This window comes from Petaurus breviceps, unplaced genomic scaffold (genome assembly GCF_028583685.1).
Source record: "Petaurus breviceps papuanus isolate PSGF00001 unplaced genomic scaffold, PetGlider_PUasm1.0 90317, whole genome shotgun sequence".
Lineage (NCBI taxonomy): Eukaryota > Metazoa > Chordata > Mammalia > Diprotodontia > Petauridae > Petaurus > Petaurus breviceps.
In genome coordinates this window covers 802,900-820,854 of record NW_027187217.1, presented here as the reverse complement: position 1 = coordinate 820,854, position 17,955 = coordinate 802,900, and the positions used below count along the sequence as shown (strand labels likewise).

Below are 17,955 nucleotides of genomic sequence, written 5' to 3'. Positions count from 1 at the left end.
GAGAGAGAGAGAGAGAGAGAGAGAGAGAGAGAGAGAGAGAGAATAAGAACAAGAGGGAAAGGGAAGGGAAGGTATCTCATGTTGTAGGATTTTATTGTGTTTTTTTTTTAATAAAAGATCTAGTGGGGTGATAAAAGATACAAAACTAGAGGAAGAGAAGGATTCTAAAATATCCACAAGCAAAGATTCAAGGTAAAACCCACATTGGGCATAAATTCAACCATAATTTCAGGAAAAGTTAAGGCAAGAGTTTTCAAAAGGAACTTAAAATTATTTAAAAGCTAAATTGAAGTGCTAGCAGAAAAAAGTGGAAAAAATAAATGAGAGCTATAGAATAAATATTTGGCAGGAGAATCAATACCTTATAATAAGAACTACAAAATCTTACTCAAGAAAAATATGCGTTTCTGAAAATTAGAATTAAACAAATTAGCTTATTAATAACTCTGAGACAGTCAGCGAACAAACATTTATTAAGCACCTACTATGTGCCAAGCACTGCACTGAGACCTGAGAACACAAAGAAATACAGTAAGACAGCCCTTGCCCTCAAGAAGCTCACAATCTTATGGGGGAAGACAACACATGAAAAGAAACTGGACAATCAGGAGAGAAGAGAGAAGTTCTTGTTGAAATCCTGCAGCCTGGAGGCACTCTTGGCTTCTCTCTTTAAGTGGAAGAGATCTCCGTTTTCACCCTCCACTTCCTTCAAGCAGAAGGTAGAAGGGACCCCAGGGTTCAGGGGACACTGAGGAGATGCCAAGAGATGAGTCTCTGGAGAACAATGGTAAAGTCCAGGAGAGCAGCCAGGTGGGAATGAAAATAAGAAATGTTAAAAACAATGTACAGAAACTGAGAACACCACATATCTCATGGCAAAAACAATGGATTTGCCCCGGGTCTCTGACTGCGCCGGAGCCCAGGCAGCCCCATGGCCGCGGTGTCAACATCGGCGGCCCCCGGGGCCGGAGGAGCGCGAGCCGGGAGCTCGAGCTCGCCGGGACTTCTACTGGCTGCGCTCCTTCGTGGCAGGAGGTATTGCAGGATGTTGTGCCAAAACCACCATTGCACCTTTGGATCGAGTGAAGATATTGTTACAGGCACATAATCACCATTACAAACATTGAGGAGTGTTTTCTGCATTGTGCTCTGTCCCCAAAAAGGAAGGCTATCTTGGGTTGTATAAAGGAAATGGAGCAATGATGATTAGAATCTTTCCATATGGTGCAATTCAGTTTATGTCCTTTGACCATAATAAAAAGTTAATTACCACAAAACTTGGGATTTCTGGACATATACACCGGCTAATGGCTGGCTCCATGGCAGATATGACAGCAGTCCTCCGTACTTACTCGCTTGACATGGTTAGAGTTCGCCTGGCATTCCAGGTGAAAGGAGAACACACATACACAGGAATTGTTCATGCATTCAAAACAATTTATGCAAAGGAAGGCGGCTTTCGCGGGTTTTACAGAGGACTGATGCCTACCATTGTAGGCATGAGTCCCTATGCAGGGGTTTCATTTCTTACTTTTGGTACCTTAAAGAGTGTTGGTCTCTCCCATGCTCCTTCCTTGCTTGGAAGACCTTCATCAGACAACCCTAATGTCTTAGTTTTGAAAACGCATATAAACTTGCTTTGTGGTGGTGTTGCTGGAGCGATAGCACATACAATATCGTATCCACTTGACGTAACCCGTCGTCGAATGCAATTAGGGACTGTTCTCCCAGATTCTGAAAAGTGCCTTACCATGTTGAAGACACTGAATTATGTCTACAGACACCACGGCGTCCGCCGAGGACTCTATCGGGGCCTGTCTCTTAACTGCATTCGCTGTGCTCCCTCCCAGGCCGTGGTGTTCACAACCTGGGAGCTCCTGAAGCAGTTTTTGCACCTCAGCTGAAGTCACATTTTTCCTTAAGAAACAGTGCAATGCCAGATACATGTATATCTACTGTATAAACATATATAATGTTTTATGTTACTATTGGCAGGGGGTGGGGGTGTGTAGATTAAGTGAAGTAGAAAATCACTCCGTCGTTACAAGCCCTGGCACTTGTTTTTTGCTGTTTTTTTTTAATGCCATAATTTGTGGTTTCCTGATATGCAACATGGCCTTAGGCCGACTCTGGATGTTTTATTAAATTAATCAGTTTCATAAACATAACTAAAAGGTCTGAGAAACCAGTGAAAGGTTCATTGGTGTCCACTGCAGGTTTTCTGAGATTTACTCTTAGCTTTATCATGTTCTTCTGAGCTTTTTTGAGTAATCATGGTAAGAAAAACCATCCCAGCCTTATGCTAGACTTAATAAAAAAAAACTATGCTGGATTTTAAAATGAACTGGGTTCATTTTGTTTTTTCAATTAGACTTCATAATTTGTGATTATTGTAGTAAGAATGTATATTGCAATTTTATCTTGACCAGTTGGGTACGTGTATTTTACAAGCTAGCAATGAAAGAGGGATATTTTGTAGGTGGTGGTGACTGGTTCCTTATAAAAAATAATACAGTGTACCATGGGATAAAACCTATTTTAAAAATAAAATTAAAAGTGAGACAAAAGCTGAAACAATGATTTAGAATCTGTCAGCTTACTTTCAGGTGTTATAATAAAAAGAGTTCTGATACTATGGGATATTTTACATAATTTTTTATAAAAGACAACCTATTCCTAAAAGGCAGGCAGAAGGAATGTGAGTAAAAAAAAAAACAAAAAACAACAGACCAGCCCTGAGAGATTTTATATGTAGAAGTGGGTTGGTTGATGACTTCTGTTACACAAGATGTATACAGGTAGAATTCTAGTTATTGTCCGTGTCTGGATTAAATGGCATTTACTGTGCTTGTATATAAGTAGAATGACATGTACGTTAATATATTATGGTATCAAAATGTTCTTCCACGAGAGAGACTTTCTTTTTTTTTTTTTTTAAAGCAATTGGGGTTAAGTAACTTGCTCAAGGTTACACGGCCAGTTATTATCTCTGGTGGGGTGCTGAGTATCTGAGCCCGGATTTGATCCAGGTCATCCCGACACTGGAGCCGGTGCTCTTACTCGCTGAGCTACCTGGCCGCCCCTAAGCAATTGGGGTTAAGTAACTTGCTCAAGGTTACACAGCCAGGTGTTTCTGGGTGGGTGCTAAGTGTCTGAGCCCGGGATTCGATCTCCAGGTGTTCTCAACACTGGAGCCGGTGCTCTTACTCGCTGTGCTACCTGGCCACCCCGAGAGAGACTTTCTGTTGTGTAAATTTACCTAATTGGAGATATTGAAAATAATTTCTAGTGATCTCCTGTTCAAAAACAAGCAAGTTAAGAATACCTGGATTCATTGTTTGTAGCCACTTATCTAGTGTCATTTTTATTTATTGCTGTAAATACAATTTTTCAGGATATGACATGTAGAATAGATGCCATGAGGTGAGTCATTAGAAAATTAGATGAAATCATTGTATGCCTCTATTTTTTTTTCTGGATTAAGAGAATCAGCATTGCTGGTAGAGCCTTTGTAAATTCATGAGTTTGGGGGGAAATGGGATGAATTGTGTTAATTTTGTTTTGACATCTCATCACACAAATGTTTGTTTGATTTGTAAACCTACCAGTTGATGGAACTGCATGTGTTCTTAGAGTTGTGTATCTTTCCCTTTTTGGGTTATGCTATAACTAAATATTATCAAGCAACCTTGAGGTAATTTAAATAGCTAAAACAAATATCTTCTATTATCTCCTGAAAGGAAACTACAAATGTTTTACTGAAGGAAAACTTGCATTTTGTGCCATTCCTGGAATATGTTTGATAATTTAATAATAAATGCATTTTATCCATAAAAAAAACAATTGATTTGAAAAACAGATCAAGAAGAAATCATTTGAAAGTCATGGTAGAGGCTAGACATCATATTTCAAGAAATCATTTTAAAAAACCACCACTGAGATCTCTTAGAATCACAGGACAAAGCAGAAGTAGTACCACTCACCTCCTGAAACAAAAAGAAAAAGAAAATTCCCAATAACATTGTAGCCAAAACTCAGCATTTCCAGGTCAAAGGAGGAATAAAACACTGCAAGCATCCAGAAAGAAAAAATTCAAGTCCTGAGGAGCCACAGTGAGGCTCACAAGATTTAGCAATAATCACTGTCTGGGAAAGAAGAACATGGAGTATGATATCCTAGAAAACAAAGTATGTGTATTTACAGTCAAGAATAACTTACCCAGAAAACACAGCATCATCCTACATGGGGGGAAATTAAAGATTTTGAAGCATTATTGATGAAAAGACTAGAGAGGAATAGAAACTTTGAGACACAAAAAGGTTAATATGAGTAAGTGTGCATAAGGGATGAAAGAATGTAAACTGCTTATATTCTTTTTTTTTTCATCCATGGCTTATTGAGGCAGCTAGATGGCACAGTGGACAGAGCACTTGGTCTGGAGTCAGGAAGACCTGAGTTCAAATCCAGCCTCAGACACTTCCTAGTTGGGTAACCCTGGGTGAGTCACTTAAGCACTGTTTGCCTCAGTTTCCTCAACTGTAAAATGAGGATAATAATGGATACCACCCTCCCAGGGTTGTTGTGAAGATCAGATGAGTTAGTGTTTGGAAATCATTTAGCACAGTGCCTGGCATGTAGTAGGTGATATATATAGATATATAGATGCCCTCCCCTCCCCCACCTCCAATATCAATGGGAGCTTGGCCCTTCACAGAAAACAAAGGCAAAATGTTACAAATGAGAGAACCGAAGTGAGCCAAAGGGCAAAAAAAGAAAAGTCTTTCCCCCAAAACCCAATACCCATTTCCCCCAGATGGGGTTCCACCAACCCATAATCAACACTCCATGCCATTCCTCCTACTCCCTTACCTATTGGGATTTGGAGGAGGAAGGAAGGATAGGATTAATTGAATGCTGGGAAGAGGAGGGGACCCTAAATAGGCTACAGGATTTTAGAGTTGGAAGAGAGCCTTAAAAATCATCTAAGTCCAATTCCCTCAAATTTAGAGGAGAAGAAGCAGGCCTGGGGATTAGGAGCAGGGGCAGGGAGGATTTATCTGGCCAGCCCAATCCAGGAACAGTCAAACATAGTCCCTTCTCCTCTGAGGCATTGTCTCCCTCTGCACTTCTCCCCCACCTCTACTGTGGGAAAGCCTGAATGTGTACAAGCCCATGTCTTACTGTCCTTCCCGACAAAGAAAGAATGGAGAAGGGAAGGAAATAGCTCAGCAGACAGAACTGAGGACAACCTGCCACCCATCTCTCTCCCCTCTCTGAAGGAAGAAAGGGAAAGATTCTTTCAGCCAAGTGCTGACCAGAATGAGTAGGTCAATAATTTGGACAGCAACTCTTGCCACTTGGAGGCTTAGGTCTTCCCAGTCCTCCTTCTGAGTGGAAACCCCAGCAGGGACCCCAAGATGGAAGGAACTGAGGCCCCCCGGAGCAGAGGCAATGAATGATGTTGTAGCGTTTGCAAACATCTTTTGCTACCAGAGGAAGCTGGTGGCTGGTGAAAAGTCAAGGAGACTTTTAAATAAATACCCAAATGTCCCTGACTGGGCTTGTCTTCATCCTTTCCACTTTCTGCTGTCTCCTTCCTTATGACCAGCGGGGCTAAGGCACAGCTGTGACCCTGGGGATGGGCATGTGGCCAGTTCTGGGCACTGGGAGGCCAGAGAGAGAGTGAACACTTCTGCTTATCTTCAGGTCAAGGCCAGTAGTTCTCATCACCTGATGAAAACCAACTGCTTACATGAACATTTTCATCATTTCCTTCTAAAGGATTTCTTCAAATTGCCCTCTAAACATTGCTCTAATAGTAGTTTCACAAGTCTCTTCCTTTTTGTGACTTTACAAAATCATATCAACCCATTTTCCAGAACGGTCTGAGCAAACACTTAGGAAGTATCATCTCCGGTGAGAAATGTTATCTTCTCCCATCCCCTGCATTGGAGGAACAGAATGGAACAGGTACACATCTCAGTGACTCTCATTTGGAGAAGGGAAGAATCTCACACTCACTCACACATACACACACAGGTGGGAATAGAGAGGAAGGAGGAAGAAGGATGATAGGGCAGAAACCATTTAGTAGTAAATCTTTGGAGGCTCCATGTGTATGGGGTTGTACGGAGGTTGGTACCAGCAAACTGAATTGTGTGGCTGGGCAGGGAGGGCATTCCTGGTTGGATAGGCATGGACTGGGAGCCTTGGTCCATGGACTCCCCTTGCTGCTGTGGGAATGGGGTGTGAACTACAGTCATTGAAGTGGCCTTCCAGAAAATACTGGGCTTCTGGCCCATCTCATGCACATAAAACAAAACATGACAAAATCCAAGAGGGCTTCTCCAATACCCCTGAATTTTCCCAAACCTGGTGGAGCAGGTACAAAGTTAGCTGCAAACATTAGCATCTTTCCATGCTTTTCTCTCCAGGTTCTTGAGCTGCCATAAGACTTGGACCATAGCACAGGGCACCCATCAAACTTCTGGGTATCTAGAGGTCTCACAGTAGAAGCAAAATAAATAGAGCCCTTTTGAAGGTGCCCCAAGTTCTGGCTACATACCGTTCAACCAAGAAAGGCTTTTCCTAGTCACACCCCCTCTGACACTTCATTCCTTTCTAATCTGCTTGCATTTCAACATGCTGTACGTGCCAGGTTAAAAGGAAGATGACAAAGCCAAGGACTCATTTTCTTAGTTGTTTAGGATAAGGACAGGACTGTCATCTCACGTCACACACCTGTATCTTGTTATAGTAACTGAGATCTGCTTCTGTCTCAGTTTATTAAGTAACAGAGTGAGTATTGTGTTCATCTCTTCCACAGACCACCTGCCATGATGATAGAAATTTACCGTACAAGGAAAAGGGGGACATGATTTAGAAAGGGAAAGAAAATGATCCTCTAGCTTGGTGTCAATGCCAGGCAAAGCTCCCTTAGGCATCCAGCTATACTGACAGAATGTCACAGGCAGGCTCAGAATTTTAGCCAGGTGGGAAATTTTCTGTTCAGAAGGAAATGTCTCTGGGGGAAATTGAGTCAGGAGAGTCCTACCTCAGCTTTCATGCCAAAAGCATTTCTGCAGCTTTCTCTGAGAGAGAACTCCACCTGCTGGTTGCTGGCATCACCAATCACTGGCTCAATCACATTCCCCCTTGGTCCTGCCTGAAGTCAAATTCAGAATACTATATATTACAGAACTGTGAGGTTTAACCTTAAACAGCATGCTTCACTAACTGTACCTGAGGACTGGATTCAGTTGCTAATGCTCTCATGTTGTTGACAGTAAGCATTGTAGATTGGCTTCTTAATTAAGTCCCTAAGACTGGAGTCTTAGGATTGGGACTTAGATTGGGATACTTAAGAATGGGTTGACTCAGGATGTAACTTCCATATACGGAATTCCAGTATGCCTGTGAAACCTGGACAATCTACCAGTGCCATGCAAGGACACTGAATCGCATCCATCTGAACTGTCTTAGAAAGATTCTGAAGATTACCTGGGAAGATATGGTACCAAACACTGAGATCCTTTTTGGAACTAAACTGCCAAGCATTCAAACTGTTTCAGAAAGTGCAACTCTGATGGGCTGATGTAATGGTAATGTAATTTGAATTTGAAGATCCCTTTGTGTTGGCAAAAGTAGCAGGTACTTAACACTTAGTAACCCATCAAGCCTCTGTTGGAGAAACAGAAGGTATGAACTCCTGTCTTCTGTTACTGACATAACCGGAAGGGGTTTGCTGAAGGAAGTAGCTAATGTTGTGTATAAAGAAAAGCCCCAGAGAGGCATAGCCAGAATTTCCTTGAGAACGAGATCTGGTGGCAGAGCAGCTACAGAAGAAAGGAGAACTGAGTCATGAAAAGTTGTGGTGGCAGAACTTCTTCTGAACAGGAGCCTAGAGCCAGGAACCCAGGAGCCCAGAATCCAGAGCCAGGAGCCCAGGTGACTGAAGCATGATTGGGATACTGAGACTTTGCTTGTTTTGGGTTTGGTTGAGCCTTGAATTCCCTGGAGCAGAAATGGTGAAGGATCTGACATGGACCAGACCCTGTGAATTTCAGTGTGCAGCAGAACCCACCTAGAGAGCTGGTCAAGGAACTGGAAGCTGTCTGCCATTGAACCCAGATGACAGTCTGGTGAATCCAGGTAGAATCTGGGACCATGGAAGGGGATACAGGGAATCTGAGAACAGGCCCCAAGTCAAGACTAGGAAAAGACCTCCTCTTGGGTACTGAGTAATTATGGAATTATAGTTTACTAGTGATCTAAGGGGTGGAGGATTTTGTGTATGATACTTAGTAAGACTTTGCTGAATAAGTGACTGATTGAGTTAATGAAGACTTTGCCCCAAGAGTGGAAGACTTTGATTGTGTACTTTGAGACTACTGATAAGTGACTGATTGAGTTAACTTAAGAGTGACTATTTTACTTTGAGACTATGTTGTCTGTGATAAGCTGTAACATTGTGATTTTCTGTGATAAGCTGTAATACTGTGAATGCTATTCTTTGATTCTCTGTGAAAGTTTTGCTTTGATTTGTTATGGAATAGAGCGATCGCCATTACTGTGTAATCAGAACCTTAAAAGCTGTTCACAGTAGCATGCTTCTGTGCGGGACATTACAGCTGCTCATGTTGTTTGAACACGAAACGTATGCTTTCCAAAAAGACTGCTTTATGGAAAACTCACACGGGGCAAGCACTCACATGGTGGCCAGAAGAAGTGACACAAGGACACTCTCAAGGTCTCTGTTAGAACTTTGGAATTGATTTGTGACATGAGAGATGCTGGCCCAGGACCGCTCAGCATGGTGCACCCACATCAGAGAAGGGGCTGTGCTCTATGAGCAAAACACAATTGGAACAGATCAAAGGAAATGCAGGATGTGCAAATTTGGAGAATCCAGCCAGAATGTTTACATGGACTATTTGGGCCCGGCCTGGGGTAGAGCGTTACAAGCTTGTATTGGTCTGGTCAGCCACAGCGGGGCACATTGAAACTTGATAGTGAGTTCATTTGCTTCTCTTCCAGAAGGAAGGACAACCACCATATATTGCTACTATAATAAAAACTCGGGAAAAGGATGCTGGTAATACAAGAGGTGACCTCATTTCTTCAAAAATCATGTTCTGGAATTATAGGAGATTTGGGGAAATCCTTGCAGCCTGGGAGCAGTAAGTCATGAGATGTGCCTGAATCACCCTGCTCCTCAGCTGTTTGAATAAAAGGCTGGCTCAGACCAGCCGGGTTGAGACTGGGGCCACAGGGTACTCTTGAAATTCTCATGGCGGTCATACTCCAAACCTACAGAAGATGAAAGATTTTGCTGCCAGGTTTGGATGTGGCTTTGACACAGCTAAAGAAATTGAGGTGGAATTTACTTTCTAAAAATAAGCTGATTTGCAAACTTTCCCATTCTGGTGGTAGCAGAACTGAAATAATCAGAGCTGTGAGTCAGCAGCAAGTTCTCAGACATCTCGTCAGATGAAACGACGAAGACATTTTTCGAAATCGTTAGCATATTGTATATATAGTATATATGTATAAATTATACATACTATATATAATATAATATATTAGTATATTCCCAATGAAATAAAATACATTTAACAAATAGCAGCTTTGGGACTAACAGTTGAGTTTATAACAGTAGCCAGATTACAAGTCATTTTTTCTAAGAGCATTAGTGTTCCCAAGATTCACTGTATAGGCACGTGCTAAACTTCAAATTCACAGTATGGGTGTATGGGGTGCTCAAGAGGACTAGCCCCTCTGAGAAGAGGGCTCGCCAAGCTCTCTTCAGGGCTGCTTATCCAGCTTTGCTATCTGCCTGCCACCCAACTCTCACCTGTGGCTTCAAGAAGCTGTAGCATGCAAAGACAGGCTAACCCAGGGAAAGGATGACTGAAGGGCCTCAAACCTGTCGGTGAGTTAGGGGTGGGTGAAGACTTCTCCCCAGTGCAATGGGAAGATGAGAACCATTTGTGGCAAAGGCCATGAAGGTGGCTGAAGCAGGCACTTAGATCTTGGTCAGAAATGAAGATGCCAAGGCCATCTTCTGCATCCCAGCCATCGCCCGCCATCTTGGCTTTTGTCCTGGAGTTTGATGACTCAGGGAGAGAGAGTGAGGCTGGGTACTTTGTGCATCTCTGCCTCACTTAAATCCAATTCACTCCCAAGTCAAAACATCAGCCCGGGATGTCATTGTGCCTCCTCAAAAAGGAAAGACAAACAGCAATAATGTTAACAGTACCAAGAAATGCACATGAGGCTTTACCATTTTGGATCACAACAGTTGTGCTGGGCTAAATATTGTAAGCCATCGTTAGGTTTTTTTGCAAGGCAATGGGGTTAAGTGACTTGCCCAGGGTCATACAGCTAATAAGTGTCAAGTGTCTGAGACCAGATCCTCGTCCTGACTACAAGACTGGTGTTGCCATTGCCATTCGATTTTTCACTCTGACATTCTAGGCGAAAGACTGATTTTGGGCCCAGGTAGAAGGCTCTCTGAAGTTGGGTCTGATGCTGGCAGGGGATGGTGGTCAAAGTTCTTGAGAGTTTTCACAGAACACAAACAGAAGTAATGCAACAATTCTCAATATAAGGAAACACTTGGGGTGTTCTATCATAATTACAATAAAACAAAAGGGGGCGTGAGGAATAGCAATAGTCAATGATTACGTAACGCCTGATGTATGATATGAGCAAGGCTGACATGCCAAGGATTCAACCCTTTAAGAGGTTCTTACCCTGAAAAGTGGGGGGCTGAGTGAAACAACCAATGCTTATGGAACAACATTGACAGCAGACGGGGAAGTTAAAGCTTCACAAAAACTCTTAGGGCAATGTGGTCTGATAGGTAGAAAATATGGTCCATGGGGTCACTAGGTGGCACAATGAATAGAGCACTGACCCTGGAGTCATGAGGACCTGAGTTCAAATCTGACCTCAGACACTTGACACACTTACTAACTGTATGACCTTGGGCAAATCACTTAATCCCAATTGCCCTGCCTTCCTCCCCTCAAAAAAAAGAAAGAAAGAAAAAAAAAATACGAAGGGAATCTCTTTTCTTGGAATGCCTACTAGCCTCAGCAGCACTTTAAGCTGAGCCTAGGGCTAAATCTTGAAGTCTTAAGACATTTGCTCAGTCATCTGTCTGTTAGAGCCCAGAACCAGGCACTACTTCTGAAACTTAATTACTGTAAAATGTTAGCAGGGCTGTGCGATCTTACATTCTGACTTTTCACAGGTGACATTTTAAGAGAACCTTGCTATGTCCGCTGCACAGAAAATGATATCACTATCTTCTGTTTCTAAATAGTTTTCAAACAGATTTATGTGTCTTTTCAAAATTGTATCTTAATTTAAGCTATAACCCCAAAGAATTCAGATAAAAAGGGAAGTTACTTTTGCTAACACCATTTCTAATTGAATTGTGTTAGGCATTGTCTCTCTATATTGCAGACTGATAAACTGAGGTCACTTGTTTTAAGATCACACAGCCACCATATTTCTTGAGCCTAGGGACACAGCTGGGGCTTCTTTGGGGAGCCCTCCTGGAGGGCGCTTCTCCTGATCAGTTGGGGAACCCACAGCACTTGGTGCCCTCTGGTGGCCATTATGGAAAGTGCCTAGAGGGTCCCCGCTATGGAGGTGACCCATGATAGTGTTACTCTGCCCAGGAATAACTTGAGCTCAGCCCTAGACTGCTCAGAGAGGAAAGCCATGATGCTGCTGCCTTGGACAACCCCAAACCCAGCCCTATCTTGGGCATACAAGGAGACATTCTGTCTAACCATGAGAGATAAATTGTGCAATATGCAGTCAGTAGGTCAGTCAACAGGCATTTAAGTGCCTACTGTGGGCCAGGCACTGTGTTAAGTGTTGGGGCCCTGGAGGAGCTCTAATGGGGGGGGGGGAGACAAATGTAAACAACTCTGTACAAATAAGCTCTGGACAAGATAAACAGGAAATAATTAGCAGGGGAGAAGAATTAGAGTGAAGAGGGGCTGGGAGAAGCTTCCTATAGAAAAACGAGATTTTCAGTAGGGCCTGAAGCTAGTGAAGTCAGCAGTCCATGCAGAGAAGGGAGAGCATTCCAGACGTAAGAGACAGCCAAGAGGAGAAGGGCCTTGTTTGTGGAACAAACAGGAGGCCAGTGTCACTGGCTGAGAAGAAGCTGTGACGAGGCAGGTTATGAAGGGCTTTCGATGCCAAATGGAGCAGCTTTTATTTGATCCCAAAACTCAAACCATGGTGACCTTGGAGCCAGAACTGCAGGTGGGATGGTCTAGCCAGCCAGCCAGGACCTGGAACTCAAGCTCCAGGGGAATTTGGGGCTCTATGAGAACCCAGGTAAGCTAGTATCCTGATCCCCATTCCCCTCCCCGGGCAAATTGGGGGTGGGGGTGGAAATCATGCTTCCCATGCATTGGAGGAGTAAGTTTTTATATTTGTGATTATGCCTTCTGAAGTAAATATTGCCTCATAAAAGTGAACTGTTAATGGCTAATCTGTTGGTGGCTTAAGGGCAGGGGACCATCCCCTACAACCAAGCCCCTTAAGGAGACTGGAGAGCACGGGGGAAGGGGTCTGGGCAGGGAGCCAAAGGTGGCCAGTTTTAATGTCACGACGGGGAAAATCCAGGCCTGGCAACAGACAGGACCTGCAAAGGGAGGGAGTAGATGATGCTCTCCACAGTTATAGGGAAATTGGGAAGAGGGGAAGGTCGAGGTGAATTATGGCTCCTTTTTGTGGCTGAGGTTGATGTCACAAGGGTCTGAGGTATGTGCAAAGTGCACCAGCTCACTCTGCTCAGATGCTGTTTTGTAGAAAATGTCTTCGTCATCTACTTAAGGAAACCTGAGTGTCCTGGGGGAGACTTCTTCACCAGCACCAAACACGCCATCCCATTCAGTGGACACCCCAGTGCCTCTCCCTGGTTCACCCAGGACTGTGCTTTTCTACACCCCAGCCCCGGATCATGCCCCTCCAATTGTCTTCCACTCAGCTGCCAAAGTGATCTTCATAAAAAGCCCAGGGTCCATCCTGTCACCCCCTGCTCAGTAAACTCCAGGGGCTCCCTCTTGAGCAAATACAAAATGCTGTTTGACCTTCAAAGTCTTTGTCCCCTGCCCCCCCCCCTTCCCAGACTTCTCCTGCCTTTCTCCCCACCAGGTCCTCTCCCTACCAGGTGCCTCCTGCCTCTTCCTCCAAGACCCTCCATCTCTGGCTGGAGGGTTCCCTCAGGCCTGTATCTCTCTCTCCTCACCTAATGGCTTCTTGGCTTAAAGTGCTACCTTCCTCGGGAAACCTTTTCCAAGCCCCTTCCCTGGGTCAGTTGTTTCCTGTTTGTCCTTTCTATATCTCATTTGCCCAGAATTCTTTGCCTGGAGGCTCCCTCATTAGACAGGGAGCTCCTGGAGGCAGGGGCTGCTCTTTGCCTTTCCTTGTGTCCCCAGCATCAGCACAGGGCCTGACACATAGTGTGTGCTTAATAAAGTCTAGGCTGCCTGACTGACATGTGAGAGTCAGTTCACACCTGGGGGAGGTCCTGTAACCTTTCTGAGGGGGGCACCAGACTCTTTCTTCCTTGCCTTGCACCATCCTCTATGTGGCTGTTGTTCAGCCCTTCTATTTTTACCTCAGGTCCTCTCCAGCACATGCGCACACACCTTGTCTTCAGGTGAGAGCCCCCACCCCTCCCGTTGTTCTGCTTCTTCCTTCACTCACCCTCCCCCCCTCTGATGCCCACCCTTCCAGTGCCTCTGATCTTTAGTCTCTTCCCCTCTACGGGCTCCTTCCTTCCTGCCTCATTCTCCCCTCCCCCAAACAAAAGCAGCACTTTCTGCAGTAGCAAAGAAATGCAGAGTCCGTATCTGTCCATTGATTCGTGGATGACTAAATTACCTATGGAATGGAAATGGAATGGAATATTTTTCTGGCTTCTAAGGGAGCCATGAAGATGGGGGATTCAGACTGGGAAATACTAATAAATAGGTAACGACTACAGAAGGGGAGGAGGTTTGCCCACCACATGCTTTTAATGCATCATTAACACTTTCTTAATAGTCAATAAATTAGTCAATAGTTAATAGCACCTCTGATGGGCCCGGTGCAGTGCTAAGCACTGGGAATATACATAAGAAAAAGAAAAACTGCCCCTGCCCACAGTGAGGTTACAATCTATAAGTAGCAAAGCAAATGGAAAGAACACCAATAAATCTGAGCCACCAGGCTTGGTCTCAAAGAAGACTCATGAGAAGTAACTAAAGAAATGCAAGTTAGGCTGTGCTAGACCCACCCTGCCCCCTTTTGTCCTTCCACTGGCTTCCTCAGTATCCCAACAGACCCCTTGGCCCCTACTCCCAGAGGTGGGGGCCACAGCAGACACCACTGGACCCCACCCCAGGCTCACTCACTGGCTACAAAAAATGGTGAAGGAAATGACATAAAATAATGTTTGGGGAGTATAAACCGATGCCTCCCAGGAAGAACTTAAAAAGGCAGAGAGGAAAGTAGCCTTGAAATACCATGGAGATAAGTATCTAAATGAAGGAGAAAAGTTCAAATAGATTTCTCAAGCTTATGAAGTGCTTTCTGATGCAGGTATTTAGAAGACAACTCTGGAGAAAAAGTCCTCTGAGAGGGTGGTTCTCGTGGTAGCTGTGGTTCTCACATATCTGTCTGATATGTCTTTTGGAGGAAGTGGAAGAACACAAAAGAATTGTAGAGGTAAAAATGTCGTGCATCGGTTGTTGGTGAGTTTAGAAGATTTATATCATAATGATGCAACAAGAAAACCAGCTTTGAAAAAGAATGTCATTTGTGAAGCATTGAAAAATAGGGAGTAAAATGCAGTCCCAGGTGCTGGGATGCAAATAAGAATTCATCAGATAGGACCTGGAATGGTTCAGTAAATTCAGCCAGTTAGTGTGGAATGCCAAGGGCAGGGGGAAGGATATAAAAGTGGTAACAGAAGGAACACTGTGGGAGAGAAAAAGATTCGAGAGGTTCATATTGACAAAGGCATGAAAGATGAAGAGAGTGAAGGTTACCAGGAGCCAGGTGACATTATCACTGCTCTGTATCAGAAGGACAATCCATGCTTCACAAAACAAGGTGAGGACCTTTTCACGTGTATGGCTGCCCAATTGATGGAAGCAATGTGTGGCCATGCTCACTACTTCTCACCCTAGCCATTCTGTCAACGACAGAGATATCAAAGCCAGCTAAATGAAGGCACACCACTTTACCACCAACCTTAGGAAAAAGTGACTTGAGTCATTGAATCTAAGGTAAACTTCCTCCAAATGCCTTGCTTTCGTCAGATAAGCTATTTTCGTTGGAAAAGTTACTGCCTAAAAGAAAGGAAGTAGAGAAAACTAAGGAAATGGCTCTGCTTGACCCATCTCAAAAAAAGAAGCTGCCATTACAATGGAGAAACTTGGGAAGAGGCTGAGCCCATGGCAGAACTGAGGGTCCATGTCTGGCCCCTTCATGGCGGCACAGTGGTGAATAAGAAAAGGAGAACAGCCATCTCAACACACTCCGCTAGCCATCGTTTTGTTGAGGTAGTCAACTAGAGTTAAGTGAGTGAATAAAGCCAGGCATACATAATGCTGACCTTGCAGTTTGTGGTGGTCAGTGTGGGAGAGAATTCAGCCTCGTGAATTATCTCCCTCTTGTGAAGAAGCCCCCAAGCACTGTTTCATTGGTTCAGTGTGTATATGCAGTGGTTACACTGATGCTTATTTCTGAATTGACTAAACGTACACAAGCATTTATAACCGTTAAGCTCTGTAATGGAAATTTCATACTGAATTCCTCATTTAAAATGCCAGTTAGAGCAATTCTCAGATTCTGTGTCAAACCCAAAACCTGCCAAAAATGATGAAAGAGGAAAAGTATCCTTCTTGGAAGACCTAAGGGTACACAAAAGCACTACCAGTGGCACTGTGAATTGTTATGGCCAGCCCGGTAAAGCACTATGAGACTGTTCCCCACCCCCAAAAGTCACTACGTGGTGCATACCCTGTGACCCACTGGTCCTCTCACAAAACAAACCATATCCCAACTCTAGGCATTTGTACTGGCTCTGTCCATGCTTGGAATGCCCTCCCTCCTCATTGCCAGCTCCTGTCTTCCCTCATGGCCCAGCTAAAATCTCACCTGTGACAGGAAGCTATTCACAACTCTGGCTAATTCTAGCACCTAATTATTTCCTATTTATCTTGTAAATAGCTTGTTTGTACCTAACTGTCTCCCCCCTGAGACTGGGAGCTCCTGGTAGGCTCCTTTTGTGTCCCTAGCACTTAGCACACAATCTGGTCCCTAGTAGACACTTAATACATGTTTATTGGCTGACTGACTGACTGAGCAAAACAATGATCAGCCACGATTCTAGAGGACAGGTGAGGCAGCAGCTCACTACAAAGAGGCAATGGTCTCCTGATGCAGGATAAAACCTTATTTTCAAACCCAGTCAAAGCAGGAGCTTGCTGTGCTTGAACATGCACATGAAAAAACTATCATTTAAGCATTTTACAATGCACAGAAGAGAACAGGCAGACATCCAGGAAGAATCCCAAACAGCCAGGGTGACTTCAAGAGTTACATGCAGACTTTATCACATCTCTCAGAAGAAAGCCATTTCATGAATGGCTCTTTTCAATCCTCTTTTCCTGTTCTATTATAGAAATAGAAAAATTCATTTTATTTGGTGTTTGTGGAGTTCAAGTCCCTTCCTACCTTCTTTGTAGAAGTGGGGGACTCTGGGAGTGGAACACTGCTCATATCAGACTGTGTCAATGTGTGGAACAATTTGGTAAAACCAGATTTTTTCACTCTTTTTTGTTCTTATAAGAGATGGAACTTTGGGAAAGAGGGGGAGAGACCGGAAACTCAGGCAATATATAAAAACAAAACTTATCAGTAAAAATTGTTCTAAAGCACATCTTCTGCCCCTCGTAGCCTCTCAGGGTTAGAGTCAGATAACCTAATTCTCAAATGCATGCTTGATCTCTCCCCCTTTTAATGCATTTTTGTTGTTCTGTTGTTTCAGGTGTGTCTGACTCTTTGTGATGCCCATTTGGAGTTTTCTTGGCAGAGATACTGGAGTGATTTTCCATTTCCTTCTCCAATTCAATTTACAGATGAGGAAACTGAGACAAACTGGGTTAAGTGACTTGACCAGGGTCACACAGCTAGTAAGTATCTGAGGCTGGATTTGAACTCAGGTCTTCCTGATTCTAAGCCTGGCACTTTGTGCACTGTGGCTGCCCTTTTTGGCACCCAGCTGCCCCCTTTAACACATAAACCTCTAGAAAAAAAAGCCATTGCTCTTCCTAATTGGAACACTAATGCATTGTTGATGGAGTTGTGAACTGATCCAATCATTCTAGAGAGCAATTTGGAACTATGCCCAAAGGGCTATAAAACTGTTCATACCCTTTGAATCAGCAATACCACTACTAGGTCTGCATCCCAAAGAGATCTTACAAAAGGGAAAAGGACCCACACGTACAAAAATATTTGTAGCAGTTCTTATTGTGGTGGCTCAGAAAGAATTGGAAACAGAAGGGATGTCCATCAATTGGGGAATGGCTAAACAAGTGATGGTATATGAATGTAATGGAATACTATTGTTTGTTCCATAAGAAATGGTGAGGGGGAGGACTTCAGAAAAACCTGGAAAGACTTACATGAACTGATGCTGAGTGAAGTGAGCTACTCACATCCAGAGAGAGAACTGGAGTGGAGTCTGAATGCAGATTGAAGCAGACTATTTTTACTTTTTGTTTGTTTTCTCTTTCTTGTCGTTTTCCCCTTTGGTTCTAATTCTTCTTTGACAACATGACTAATGTGGAAATACACTTAATATGATTTTACATGTAGAGCCTATATCAGATTGCATACTTTCTTGGGGAGGGGGAAGAGGAAAGAGAG

General features: G+C 43.6%; 2 pseudogenes; both read left to right on the top strand.

Annotated features, from left to right (window-relative positions):
• The first annotated feature begins 827 nt into the window (after nt 1-827).
• Nucleotides 828-1,955, top strand: LOC138176954 (solute carrier family 25 member 16 pseudogene; annotated as a pseudogene).
• Nucleotides 1,956-14,441: 12,486 nt separating this feature from the next.
• LOC138176998 (dnaJ homolog subfamily A member 1 pseudogene) lies at nt 14,442-15,593 on the top strand (annotated as a pseudogene).
• Nucleotides 15,594-17,955: the final 2,362 nt, after the last annotated feature.